We start from the raw sequence: 14,946 nt of genomic DNA, 5'->3' as shown, positions 1-14,946 counted from the left end.
TGAGAGACTTCCTGCCTGAAACCCTGGAGGGCCACTGCCAGTCAGTGTAAACAACACTGAGTTAGATGGACCAATGGTATGACTCTGTAAGGCAGCTTTCTATGTTCCAATGCAGGGGTCCCCAAACTACGGCCCAATTGGCCTCCCAATCCGGCCCGCGACGACCCCCGCCGCCCGCTCTTACGGCGCTCGGCGTGGCGATGATCTTAAAAATTGGCAAAAAATCGCCGAAAATCCTTTGTGCGCATGCGTATGGGCCTCTCCCGACCCAGAAGAGGTCATTTCCGATGCACTTCCGGGTCGGGGGGGCCCATACGCATGCGCACAAGCGATTTTCGGCGATTTTTCCCCGACCGTGTGCGTGTGTGCATGCGCACGGGCGCGCACTCCCCCGCCCTCCGGCCCGCTGCGCGGTAAGTCTGGGGACCCCTGTTCCAATGGGTAAGACCTTATCTCTGCCTGATCTCCTGGGGAGCCATTGCCAGGAAGAGCAGGTGCTACTGGGTCAGTTGGCATGTTGGATAGCTCAATCGGTAAAGTATGAGCTCCATGTTGGACAAAAGATTCTTGCATTGCAGAGGGTTGGAATAGATGACCCTTGTGATCCCTTCCAACTTTACAGTTCTATGAAATACCAATCCTGGTATAAAACAGGTTCCTTTTTCAAACATAAAGGGATGTGCTGATCTCAAATTTCAGGGGTGTGGCTTACAGTAAGCCCTGCACGGAATAAAAACCTTTTAAAATAAAATAATAAGAATAAGACTAAGAATTGTATAAAATATTTTTATGGGTTTATTGATGATTTCACCCCAACCACCTTTGATGATGTTAGATTTCCTTTGATGGCTCTGAAGGTGATAATGCTGCTTGCTAGGGACTCCCAAAAGCTAATATCCTTTGATCATTCGTAGCTGATTTTTCGGATGTGCTGGAGATCACAGCTTCTAATTAAATCAATGACCGCTGCTGCAGTCCCATGGAGTTCTGACTGTCTCTTCTAGTCAGCAAAGAAGGAAATGGGTCTTTTACCACCACTGCGCAAGCTAACAACAGTCTTCTATGCTCACCAGGGCTGGGAAGCCTGAAGCCCCCCATTGTTGGACTCCTAACTCCCACTAGTCCCAGCCTACATGCCCAATGGTCAGAGATGATGGGAGTTGTGGTCCGGTGAGAGCATCCCCATCTCTAGACCAAAGGCTCTTCAGAGCTAGAAGCATCATCCAGAAAGGAGGTTCCCTGATGTCTCTCTGTGTGATTGACTGCTCTTCTTTTATTAAGACTCGTGGGTTGTTAAAGGAATTTTTTGTGTGGTGCCTAAAACTAGATGCCTGGGAAGAGCATTTCATAAGCAGTGCCACCATTAAAAATGCCTCTTCTCATGATGCCACACCTCTTGGGCTTCCAATACATGAGGTACATGAGGCAGCTGACTTAGCCTGCCTCACAGGCTGGCCGTCCTTTACTGAATCAGACCATCAGGCCGTCTAGCTCAATGTCTACACTGACTGACAGCAGGCCTGCAGTGTTTTAGGCAGAGAAGCTTTCCTAGCCCTGCCTGGAGATGTCCGAGATTAAACCTGGGACGTTCCGGATGCAAGGCAGATGCTCTGCCCCTGAGCTACAGCCCTCCCTTTAAGACACAGGAACATAGGAAATAGTTTTATATTGAGTCACACAATAGGTCCATCTATTTCAGTATTGTCTGCACTGACTGGCAGCAGCTCTCCAGGGTTTCAGGCCAGGAATCTTCCCCAGTCTTATCTGGAGATGCCAGAGATTGAACCAAGGACATTTCATAGGCAAACCAGGTTCTCTACCATTGAGCTGTGGAACATCCCAAAAGTTCCCTGGGCAATTTACAAGTTTACAGACTAAAATAATAAAATACAAAAAAACAACAACCATGAAAATAAAATAGAATAAAACTAGCAGCACAAGGTGTTCTTCCTTCGGGTGAGTGCTCCAGAAATATGGAGCCACTTCTGAAAAGCTATAGCAAGGGATGCCTTGTTCTGTTCAAAGTGAACAATGTTGAATAAATAATATTAATGGTGATATTTATCTATACCCATTTTGTTTGCATGCTCTGTATATCCTGGGCTTGATATTTTTGGAATTGTTCTTTTTCTTTTCACAGTGAGTGATCGGTGTTGTTACAGGAAGAAAGGTAATTAAAGCGAGATCTTTGATCGTCTCTTTTTTTGTGTGCATTTTTTTGCAGCTCTTTGACATAAACGCACTTATTTATCAGTTCTGAAAATTTGCTGCTCATGTTTAAGCAACAAAGAACAACCGCAGCAGTCTGCCAGCTGCGGTCCTGAACCTGCTTACTCAGAAGCATGCCACAATGAGTCCAGTTGGGCTGGCTCCTTAGTAAGGCTGCATACACATCAACCCATTTGTAGCACAAACATGAACTTTTCCTCAATCCAGAATCATTCATCCTCAACTGCTATACTACAAGTGCCACATAATACCCATTGTGCATTTGTGAGAACGCAATCATTTAGTGTGGCAGTATCTACCCTTTGGTAGATACTATTGATTGCCTATTGATATCAAGCAGGCGCACACACTGTATTATTTTTGGCACCTGTGAAAAACATTATTGTTTAAACACGCCTGCCCAGATACTTCAAAAGCTGGTGTAATTTAAATCTGATTTAACTTTTGCATGTTTTAAAATATGGATGTCATTTTTTCCTTGATTTCCTTGTTGTTGTTGTTTTAGTCAACAGCTTTGAGTTGTGTGTGTGTTTTTCAATCAAGCCATGCTTAAATTTTATGAATTAAATAAATAAATATAACATGCTGCTGCCAGTTTAGGTCAGTTCTAGATCCTCTCGCCCACGATTGAGGGTGGGTCTGGTTACTTGGTAGGTTAGCCAAAAAGAAGGAAGTGGTGATAGCGATATGGCTTTGACCCACCCTCAACGTCATTGGACAGGTGTAGTTACACCCCCTACCAAATAATAATAATAATAATAATAATAATAATAATAATAATAATAATAATGCCAAAACTACCTACATCTCTTTCCAAATGGATACACTGCAATGTGGGATCAGTCTGCAATGAGCTTTTATTTGGGGAATGAAACTAGTGTCTCAGGAAGTGCTTTTCAGGGGCAAAATATATGCAATAGATTTAGGTGGTGTGTAGCCTATGCAGGAAAAAAAAGCAGTCTTCATTGATTCCAGAATCTATGGTATTTCATTGTGTTATGATTGTCATTGGATGAGAATATTTTAAAAGATATGGAAGTCTCATTTTATTTCTGACTGAAGCAACTTCGATGGCTGATTCTCCATCCCAGCCTTTGCCAGCTTGGTGGCCTCCAGGTGTTTTGGATTGCAACTTCCATCAGTCACCGTTTGGCTTCTCTAGCCAAAGTTAATGACGACGCTCCTCCAAGTTAAGCAAGTGAGAGGTGAAAACGTAGGCGAGCTAAACAGCATAACAAAGCACTTACTAATTTCAGGATGGAAATTGCTCTGAGCAGGGAGGCCGGAGGGTGGGAGCCGAAACCAGCATTTGTACTGGTTCCTTTTCATGCAGGAGTCCTCATTCTCAACTCTCTCGCTTCCTATAATATGCTTCATTTTATCAGAAGGCCTGCATGACTTTTCTTGTCCTTTTTCCGGACCACCATAATTTCTTACCCTGCAGCCAGCTTGCAGGAGGATACTTGGGAAGGCTTCTGAATTAAATCTGCATTTGTCCTCTGTGGCCGGGATCCAAGAACGCCGTATGCACAGAGCCCGGCCTTCCTTTGAAGTCTCCCCTGCAGCCGCTAGCTGTTTTTTAAGTTTTAAGTTTAAAAATTTAAACTGAAAAGTGGGTTGTCCCTTCAGCATGTGGTGGAAACTTCAAAGGAGCCCCTAGCTGAGATATTTTCCTCTGTTGTTTTCGTTTGCAAGTCTTGGGAACGACCTAAAAAAGAAAGAAAGAAAAAAGGCAGCACATGCACACCCTGGTTCATTCCCATACTAACTGCAGCAATGATGTCTTTTGCACTTGCCTGTCTAGGCAGCCCCTTTATGGGGATTAAGTTCCTGCTGCTAGGGCCTGTCGCATAGCACCTTGCCCTGATTTTCCCAATCAGCTGAACTTATTTGAGTGTGGTTTTGGATGAATGAATTTCAAAACCATGTGCTGCAACACTTTTGGATTTGGATCGGGCAATCACATCTATTGTTGGGATGCAACAGAGTTACCTGTCCTCAGAGGAGGCTGCCCGTTGCTTCTTTGGATGAGTCTCAGATCTCACCTTTCCAAATCAAATTGTATACTCAGGATGGGGACTCACTCAGGAGCACCAGGCTGATAGGCTCTTCTGAGGGTGGGTTGTTCTTACTCTTTCACCTCCAACTTTCACATCCAACCTAAACTTTTTTTTTGTTTAAGGACATGCCAGTGGTCAGAGGTTTGGAGAAACAGTTTTAAAGAACAACTTTTAGATGCTGGCAGAAACAAATAAGGTATATAACTGCCTCTGTTCCTCAGATGAGAGATGGGAGGGGATTATTACATACTCTGGTGCTTCCGACATGGGAAGAGCATCGTACTTGAGTCTCATTGGTGGCGATCCTTTGTATGTGAGTTGTAATATTGTTGAGTGTGAGTGGGTTTGTTTTTGAGTGGTTGGTAAATAATTTTACATGGTTTTCATTGTAACATAGATAGACAGACGGACACTTGCATACCGCTTTGAGATCTTCTGATAGAAAACAGGCTATAATTTATTGCATTTACATCCCTTCTTTCCTCCAAGGAGCTCAAGGAGATGCACATGATTTCCCCCTCTTTCCATTTTGTCCTCACATCAAGCCTGTGAGGGAAGTTTGGCAGAGAGACAGCACCTCGCCCAAGGTTACACCCAGTGGGCTTCATGGCCTAGTGACGATTTGAACCCTTGTCTCCCACACCCTAGTCTGACATTTAAACCACTACGCCACACTGGAAATAATAAGTGAATTATATTGGAGGGTGTTTGACTCTGGCCTGCTCCTCCTTCCCAATGTGAAAAACATAAACAAATTCTGTTTGCTTCCCCGGCTTTGTTTGCACAGCAGGCCTAAGAGCCAGCGAGGCGGAGGGAGAGACTGGCCTGCGTTGTCTTTCCTCCTCACCTTTTGGCATGCCCTGAATGCACTCTGCCCATATCACAGATGCCCCCAGACATCTGAGGCTGGCTGTGGAGGCCTCTCTCCCTCACTCCCCAGTGCAAGGTCTGAGCACCTCACTGGCCCCCAGAGAGCAGACTCTAGCAGACAACCTTGCACCTGAAGATCGCAAAACCAGCCATCCGTCTGCTTGAGTGTGATGCTCTCTGATGGCTGGTGCATGCAGGCTGCATTTTTACACCCTCCTCCTTCCTTCTCCTGCCTCTTCCCCAACTCGATGAAGTGCAGACTTTGGGTGTTTTGCTGCCAAAGGGGGGGGGGGCGAGAGAAGGGAAAGGAATGAAATATTTACAACTCTCCTCTCCCTCGCTTGTTGCCCTGAAGCATTTTGGAAGGGGAAAGAAAGAGCAACATGGAAATGGCTCCTATGGTATAAATACACTAGCTTGTTTATTCCGCCAGCCATGGCTGCCACCGCTGCAGCCACTACTCAACCTTGGTTTGTTTGGATTTTTTTGCAAGTCAGTTTGCCAAGAGATGACTACGGTTGATTTCCTCATGGGAGGCTATATGCAGGTTGATGGAGGAGGTGTGATCACCTTTGTGAGGGAAGCAGATCCAATTGTGTGCAAGTAGCAGTTGTGCAGTTAAAGGCAGATACAATGATACGTGTGTGTAGGAATGAGAGACATACGGGACTATGTTTTCTGTGGACAGGACCATCCAGCTGTCTGTTTTCTCCATTACCTGTTTCTGTTCTACTGCAGTTTGTCTTCCACCCAAAAAAACCCCACATTATTTGTCTCTCTGTCCGCTGTGGCAAAATTTTACATTATTACATAAATTTTGTTGTTTAGCTGCTTCACCCCATTCATAGCCATACAAAGAAAATGTAATGCCAAAGAGAGGAAAACATAATCAATTACATATCCTTTGAGGAATGAAAGCAACAACGGTAGCAAATGCTGATCGCATTCACCAGATTTGTTTCCATTTTGGATGTGGGACAAATGAGTGAACATTGGCGATTTCCACTCCTGTTTCTCTCTTTGTCAGAATTCTGCAACATCTCTGGTAATTGAAGTTAATATTTGGAGATTTTATTTCATTTTATTTTTTTTAATAGCAGGGTTTTTCACCAAACCTGGTAGAGAGGGACTTGCTGGTTTCTATTGCTTCCTGTGCCTCAGTGACTTCCTTGCATTGTGGGGCCCTTCCAGACATCCATTTTATGGTGCACTCATTATGATTTATGCTAAAGATGGTATTATTATTTATTAAATTTATATACCACCCTTCATCAAGAGACCACAGAATGGTTTACATGCAGTCCTGCTTTCAGTACTGTTTCGTGCCTACAAAAGTTTTGGGGCATCCATACTGCTTTGTTTCTAATCAGTGCACATCCTGTAACTTCCTGCTGAAATTCTGGTAACTTTTCATACCGCAAACATCCTGAGGGAGAGAGGGCTGGCTCACTTTTGTTCTATGATAGTGCAAGTGTGACCCTCCAGGTGACAATAACGTGATAACATTTGGAAAGCATTGCAGAATGACTAAGAAAGTTGAATGATCTGAGGATTGTCCAGTAGTAATCCATCACTAATGCACCATTATTGCACCAATGACATGTTGCAGAATACATCCCCAACCCCCCAAAACAAACTGAAGGGGACCTTGAAGGCTTTGCTAATAGGTCAAGGTTGGGAAATAGATGCACTGTAATTTCTGGACTACTTACTGCATGCTTCTTCCATAGGAGGTCCAGCAAATGGTTCTCATTTGTGCAGTGGAACTACAGTTCCCATGATTCTTTGGGTGAAGCTTGACTATTTCAAACTTCACCCAAAGTGTATAGTGCAGATGCAAGTCCTATTCAGAGTAAACCCACTGAAACTAATGGACCTAAAATGGTCATGTTAATTCATTTCAATGGGTCTACGCTGGGTAGAAGTAGCATTGGATACAGCTCAGATAGACCCCACTGCCTCGTCCCTGCACTGCTGTGTTTTGTTCTGAACGAAGGCTGAAGATACAATAATTAAAACTGCTAAAGGCAATGATTACAGAAGAAGGAGGGACAGATTTGAGGAAACAAGGAATTCCAAACCAGCAACTCCAAAGCTCACGGAAGTACAATATTTATGTCCTGAGCTGTGAGCTTAGCCAAGTTTTCTCCCAAAGAGCTTTGGTAACTGAATCTGGGCTGCGTGGGACCCAGAGACACATTGTTCTGATTGAATAATTAATGCAGAGTTAATTGAGGCTTTTACGAGTGGAGGGGCGGGTGGCAGAACTCAGCCTGCATGGATGTGCAGCATCCCAGGGGAAGCTTGCTTTTCAGTTCTCCAGAGAAATCCTCTGCTGCTTTCCACTCCCCTTTCTGATTACTATTAGTATTATTTCAGATTTCTGTCTCATCTTTCCTCCCAAAAGACCCCAGGTCAGCAAAACAACAAAGTGGCAAAACAATAACGTAAGAACATGAAGATGAGCCTGCTGAATCAGGGCATAGCCCATCTTTGTCCAGCATCTTGTTCTGACAGAGGACCAGCAGATGCCTCTGGGAAACCATCAAGCAGGATCTGAGCACAAGAGCGCTCTCACCTCCTGTGGTTTCCTGCAAGTCATATGCAGAAGAAGCATTACTGCCTGAGTGTGGAGGCAGACAGTGGCGGAGCTTCATGCTCCTGCACCGGGGGTGGGGGGAGAGCAGGCGAGGGCGTGGCTGGTGCGCGTCCTGGGAGCGTGTTGCGCCGCCTGCAGGGGCGTGGCACTCAGCACACGGGGACAGCCACCTTGGCACCCCACTGGGATCGTGGTGCTGGGGGCAGTGTGCTCTCCCTGCCCCCCTCTTCCTCCGCCAGTGGAGGCAGAGCATAACCATCATGGCTAGTAGCTAACAATAGCATTACCCCCTATGAATTTGTCCAGTCCGTTTTTTAAAGCCATCCATGTTGGTGGCCATCGTTGCTTCCTGTGGCAGTGAGTTCCATAGTTTAACTGTGCACTGTGTGAAGAAGGACTTTCTTTTATCTGCCTTGAATCTTCCAACATTCAGTTTCATTGGATGCATACGAGTTCTAGTGTTATGAGAGAGGGAGAAAATATTTTCTTTATCTACTTTCTCCATGCCTTTTCTCTATAGTCCCAAATGCTGTAAACTTTCTTCATAGCAGAACAATACAGTAAAAAAAATAATAAAGCCATAAATAAAGCCATATTTAAAACTCTTAGAAACAGTTTAGACTTTAGAACATTTAAAAACCTAGGGTTGTATCCAATGCGAGCCCTACCCATTGAAACTCATAAGCCCGGCTAACTAGGTTAATTAATTTTAGTGGGTATAAGTAGAACTTGGTTGGATACAAACCTCTAGCAACTGGCTGAATTCAGCATAATGTTGAAAACCCATTTTAAAAAACTCAAAACATTTTGAAACATTACCCTGGCAGCTTATAATTTCAGAGTTGCTGGGAATAGCACATTTTAGCCGTCGCATGCCTAGGTGAAAAGGGATGTTATTACGGTAAATTCTTCTGATTATTATAAGGGAGACAGACATACCTTGTTCAGAAGGCAAGGAGCCACCAGTAAGAAGGCCCTGTCATGGTTCAGCACCAAGGGGGTATTACTACTAACAAGCAGCAGTTAAGATAATGCTATTAAGACTGCATTGACATAAGTGTAGTGTCTCGATCAAGGGAAGTCATAGCCCAGCTGCCTTGGTCAGATATCTAAAGCGCTGTCACATGGAAAGATGGAGCAAACTTGTTTTCTCCTGCTCTGGAAGCTAGGATCTGAACCAATGGCATCAAGTTACAAGAAAGGAGATTCCGACTAAACATGAATAAATGCTTTCTGACAGTAGGCGCCTGTTCGACAGTGGAATGGTCTCCCACAAGAGGTGGTAGACTCTCCTGCCTTGGAAGTTTTTAAGCAGAGATTGAATGGCCATTTGTCATGTACTAGATTATTGCATTGCAGTGGGTTGGACTACATGACCCTCAATATCCCTTCCAACTCTACAATTCAGCGATTCTACTATCCCATGGGCTGTAGCTAGTCAGTGCTCCAGAGACCTCCAATGAATCTGAACTAATTTGTGGCACAAAGTTTGGCAATGGATCTGAGTGATTTTGCTGTAAGAGTTGAGTATAGACATGCCGGGAGGGTATTTTGCCAGGGAGCAGATATCTATATTTATCTGCCTTCCCACCTTCAGCTCTTCCTTCATTCTTGGTTGTTGTTTGCAATACATTTTCCATATATTACTAGGTCAGTGGTGGGCAGGGCAAAGGCAAAAGTGGCCAAGGAGATTCATGTAAATATTACCTTTGTTCAAGAGACCACTTTGTGCACAGAGGTGTGTGTGTGTGTGTGTGTGTGTGTGTGTGTGTGTGTGTGTGTGCGTGTAAGCTAGCAAAGGTAAAATACACATTAATTGCTCTGCCCAGTTTTGTATCTGGCCTCGCCCACCACCAGCATGTGGCCCCTGGAAGGTTTCCCAGAAGCAAATGTAGCCTTTGGGCTCATAAGGCCCCCCCACCCAGCACTAGAACCGTAAAGTGTCTCCCTTTCTGCTTCCCCTAACAAATCCACATTATGGCATCCACATACAGGTATAAATTCCTTCCTGATGATGATTCCTTCCCTGCTTCCCAAATCCTTGTCACTTGAGGGGGTGGGGCGGGCGTTCAGTTGCTCCTCTTCTTTTCCTTGCATCATTTATGTCTTAGTGGTCATCTTGATTAATCATCAAGTGTTGCTTGGAGGAAAAATAAAAATAATCAAGCTGGATAAACAGAGCAGAGACATGGGGGGGGGGGAAGGTTGAGATGTGCTTACACATATGGTGGAGGGAGCCATCCTTCCTTCCCTCCATCACAAATTTATCCCGGAGCGCATGATTAGGGAGGTCACTTCATTGCTGGTGCTTCAGAGAGCCACTCAAGGAGTGTTGACCCCCACAATCAGGGCTGGCCTCTGTCTTCCCTCCCCCGCCACCCCCACCCCACTTTTCCCGCTGTTGCTGCTGCCACCACCACCACTTTCAGTTTCCTAATTAAGGGCTTTTGTGCATGGTGGCCTCTTTTTCTCTCCCCCCCCCCCCTCGGGCTTTCAGCTGCCAGTCATTTTCCGCTGTGAAGCATCACTGGGTTCGCTGGGTGGGGGCAGCTAATGTATTCATTTAGACAGGAGGCTCCAGGGTTTTTGTTTTGTTTTGTTTTTTAGCAGCTCTGGATGTAATGGGGATTATGGAGGAGAGGGGGGCCCTTTCCCCTAGCTTTCTTTTCAGGACCCTCTTGGCTGACAAGCAGACCTTCCCCCCCCCCTCCAACCCCCAATTGTTTCCCCTGGCCTTTCAGGAAAGTGGGGAGGAATATTTTTCAAGCAAGGACTTTCCTACCGGTAGTTGGATCTCAGCCAAGGTCTGGTTGATGGTCCTGTGTTTTGGCCTGAATAGCAGGGAACAGATGCCTCTGAAAGGAGCCAGCAGGACCTCTGACCAACCAAACAGAATGCAGCCCAGCACCGCTGAGGCTCAGTAAACCTCCCCGATTTTGCAGTCTTAACCACACAGGCAACAGAACCAGCAGGAGGGTTGTCAGACACAATGCAGCTACAATTCATAGGTTGGTGGGTTATGTTCAGCAAGTAGCGTTGGCCTGTTAGGGACACAGGGAGTTGCTTTCTCTTGAGTCAGAATCAATGGTCCATCTAAGTCTGTGTTGTCTACTCTAACTGGCAGGGGCTGCCCAGGGTTTTCAGGCAGGGGGCATTCTCGGAAATGCCTGGGATTGAATGTGGTGCCTTCTGAATGCAAAGCATGCTCTGCCACTGAGCTGTGGCCCTTCCCATAAGGCATAGGAAGCTGCCTTATACAGAGTCAGACCATTGGTTTATCTAACTCAGTACTGCGTACACTGACCGGCAGGATATCTCTTCAGCCCTAGCTGGATATGCAGGAATTGAACCAGAGACCTTCTGCAGGCAACGCTAAAACCTGACCACTGAGCAATGACCTTTCCCCTGCCCTTGAAAATTGACAGTAGACTTCCTCGGGACAACCCCTTCATCACTAATAGCTGCTTATTTCTTTAGAGAATTTTTCATCCTGCTGTTGAGCCAAATAAGGCTCTCAGAGTGGCTTACACATCATTTAAATAATAAAAAAGGGGCAATCCCTGCTCTCAGACTTACAGTCTAAAAATACACAACTCAAAAGGAACATGGATTGAGAGGGAGAAGGAAATAAGCACACTCAGGTTCAAGTTCTTAGTAAATGGCAATGCTATCTCCCATTCAATCTGCATGATCCTTAAATAGCAACAAGCAGGGGAATCAAGAAATTTAGGTCACCCTTTGGATGGGAGTCCAAAACATATGGAGGTCACCTATCTGGAAATGGCTAGTCTAGGCAACCAAGCTCAAGCCATGCTGTTGCCCTAGACATAAATAGTCACTTGCAAATAACAATGGAGGAAAGCTAGAAAGGCAAAGGTGATGTACCTGAACACCTGTCCCAGGGAGGACGCAGCATACACTGGCCATATTTGGATGTGATGTTAAACCATTGTTTAGTCCTATAGTGGCTGAACGGTAGAGATGTGGGATGAGTTCAATTCAGTTCACATTACATTTTAAATTTGTATCCCACCATTCTACATTGCTCTACATGCCATCAAAATGAGAAAGATGCAAATGAGGCATCGTGGAAAACATGACTGCTAAAATAAAGAAACCAGTCTAAGTCGTATTCTGTAATCCATTTGAAAAATAAATATCACACAATGAAATCAACTCTCAAAATAATAAATAAACAGTAAATCATTCACAATATACAACAAATCATTACTAGGCTATAATCAATTGAAATAAGAACAAAGTCACAATACATAAAACACCACAGACTTTGTAAAAAAAGAAGATAATTGAGCTGCAAAGTCACATAACTTATAAAATTACAAAATGCACACAATAGTGGGTCTCCCTGCATTTAAAGACTGCCCCTCTATTCACACTTTCTGAAACAATATGAGAAACAACAGCCATCCTTGGAAATTCTGTTTTCCAAATTATGCAACACAATTCTCTAGCCAAGTAATACGTGTACAAAACTGTATATTCTAGGGTGAAATATGGATATGAATGCACATATTAGTGACAGTAACTTACAGAAATGAAGACTTGAGGGCCAGACTAGATGTAGTGCTATTTCACGCAATTAGCAATGACATTAATGGCTTTTTAAATTGCAAACTGCTAGCGCATAGAATTCTGATCTGCAGGGGCAGGGTGGGCACTTGTAGGTTTGTTGGGCAAGAGCTCCAAATCGACAGTAAATGTGCAACCTGAATTTGCTGTTATATGACTGCATCCCACCCAAAAATAGCAACAGTCTAGAAGTGCCCGACATTATCTGAGTCAAGACCTATTTATCTGAAACTGCCATTAAAGGTCATACACCAGGCAACCTGCATATCAGACAACATATCTGCTGCCGGGGGTGGTTCACACCTTCAGTGGTGAGTCATTCAAGTGGGGGCTTAGCCCAGTGGTGGAGCACCTGCTTTGCATGCAAAAGGTCCCAGGTTTAACCCCCAGCATCTCCTGGGAGGACTGGGGGAGATCCCTGTATAAAACCCTAGAGAGCCACTGCCTGTCAGTGGAGACAGTATTGAGCTAGATGGACCGGTCGTCTGACTCAGTATAAGGCAGCTTCTTTGGAAAGGCCGAAGCTCAGTAGTAAAGCCTCTTCTTTGCTTGCTCATTTAGATCAGAGTTATCTATACTGACTGGCAGTGGACATTCCCAGCTGTAACTGGAGATGCTAGGGATTGAACCTGGGGCCTTCAGCATATAAAACAGGTGATCTTCCCCTAAGCTGCAGCCCTTACCTGAATAGGAATAAAGGAAAGTGCCTTACACTCATCCAGGGCTTCAGACACAGGTTCTCTTCCAACTTTACCTGGAGACACCACAGATTGAACCTGGGACCTTCTGTGTACAAAGCCACTTGAGCTTATAGCCTTTCCTTGCCAGGAGTGACGGCACAGAGCCGGCCATGTGGCTTTTGTCTTACTCCCTTTATTTCTCATTCCCAGTGAGAAAACCATCTGCTCTCCACCAGCCAAAGGAACAAGAGCCACCATTTGCTACTCAAACAAAAACACCAGCAAAGGGAACTGCGGGGAGTTCTGCCAAGGTACAGAGGCCTCCAGCAGGGCTTCCAGGACAAGCACCACACTCAAGGGGGTCATTGGCACGGTGCTGATAATGGCTCCTGGCCCACAACACACACCAGATCGAGGGCAGGGTGCTGCCTTGCTTGTGGTGACATCACATGCCTTTCCTCCTCCTCCTCCTCCTCCTGCTGTTGCTGCTGTTGCTGCTTTGGCCACAGTGCCCCTTTCCACAAAGCATCTGTGGTGGCCACCTGCCAGTTACCCCAAATACAATGCTATGGCGCACATCTCTATTACCTATCTAGATCTAGATCTTACCCATACAATGAAATATATATATCTGGACAGCCACATTACAATTTGAGTAACTAAAAATGGCAGGCGGGAAGGGTCATGGCTCTCATTGAGGCTGGGCTGGGCATGCATGGGACCCTCAGCCACTGACCAGCCTTGAAGGCCTCTGCACTGCTGTCAGAGAAAAGGGGTGAAGATAAAATCATAAGAAGAGCCTGGCTGCTGGATCAGGTCGAAGAAGAAGAAGAGTTTGGATTTGATATCCCAATGTTCACCAGATTACGAGTCTACCACTCTTAACCACTACACCACACTGGCTCTTGAAAGCCCACCCATCTCACAGTGGCCAATCAGATGCCTGTGGAAAACCAGCAAGCAGGACCTGAGTGCAACAGCAACTCTCCCCACTTGTGATTCCAGGCAACTAGTATTCAAGAGGCATGTTGCCTCCAAGCGGGGAAGTGAAACATCACTTTCATGATTGGTAGCCATTGTTATTAGCCTTACCCTCTTTGAACCTGCCTAATCCCCCTTTAAAGCCACCCAAAGAGAGCACAATGAATAAGGACAGAAGAAGAGCCTTCTGGAGAAATCCAGGGGCTCATCTAGTCCAGCATTATGGCCTCACAGTGGCCACAGCAGATGCCTGTGAGAAGCCTGCAAGCAGGACATCTTACAGAGGGACGAGGAGAGCTGTTTGAACCCTGTTTAGCTACCAATGGTGTCCTGATGAGGTCAGGAGTGGGCACAGGGCTTGGAGGGGAAAGCTATTTTCTGAAATGGGGGGTAGCTCACCTTGTCATGTGCACATTCCAGCTGAGCTAAAGGGCTTGCATATCTTCACTAGAACAGTAGAAGATGGGAGAAAAGGCATCAGATTTTATATGCTGCATTTCAGTGCACAGGGTTGGTGGTGATGGGTGGTGGTGAGGAGGGGAATGAAGACGTGAGACTTTTTCAAAGTCTGCCTGGTAGGGAGAGGGATTAATCAGGATAGAAGAGTTACAAGCAAAGCTTCACAGTGGCTCTAGAGGAAGGTATTAACCCCAGGCAAATAAAGGGCAAAGTTCTTGGGCAAAGTCTCTGGGGCTTTTTAAAGGCCAAGAGAGTAGCTGCTGAATCTGGCTTGGCTGCTTACAATCACTCAACGCTCCATCACTCCCTTGATGCTGAGAGCACTCCAGGGGACGCTCTCCCTTCCTCTCCCCTATAAAGATCCTCCCTGCTTGCTCTGGAGGTGAGTAATGGGAAAATGTGGGCACATCATGGCTTTATAATGGCAGCATTTGCAGAATATCCCAGCAGGGGGGAATGAAACTTTCCTGCTGGTCTC

General features: G+C 45.5%; 1 long non-coding RNA gene across 1 annotated transcript; it reads left to right on the top strand.

Annotated features, from left to right (window-relative positions):
* The first annotated feature begins 310 nt into the window (after positions 1 to 310).
* Positions 311 to 14,515, top strand: LOC118087226 (uncharacterized). Its single transcript, XR_004692806.2, has 3 exons — positions 311 to 2,170; positions 4,412 to 4,485; positions 13,239 to 14,515. It is a non-coding gene; the product is annotated as an uncharacterized LOC118087226 (long non-coding RNA).
* The last annotated feature ends 431 nt before the right edge of the window (positions 14,516 to 14,946 follow it).

This window comes from Zootoca vivipara, chromosome 6, assembly GCF_963506605.1.
Source record: "Zootoca vivipara chromosome 6, rZooViv1.1, whole genome shotgun sequence".
NCBI lineage: Eukaryota > Metazoa > Chordata > Lepidosauria > Squamata > Lacertidae > Zootoca > Zootoca vivipara.
The sequence above is the reverse complement of the archived record's forward strand: the minus strand, read 5'-3'. Positions and strand labels throughout refer to the sequence as shown.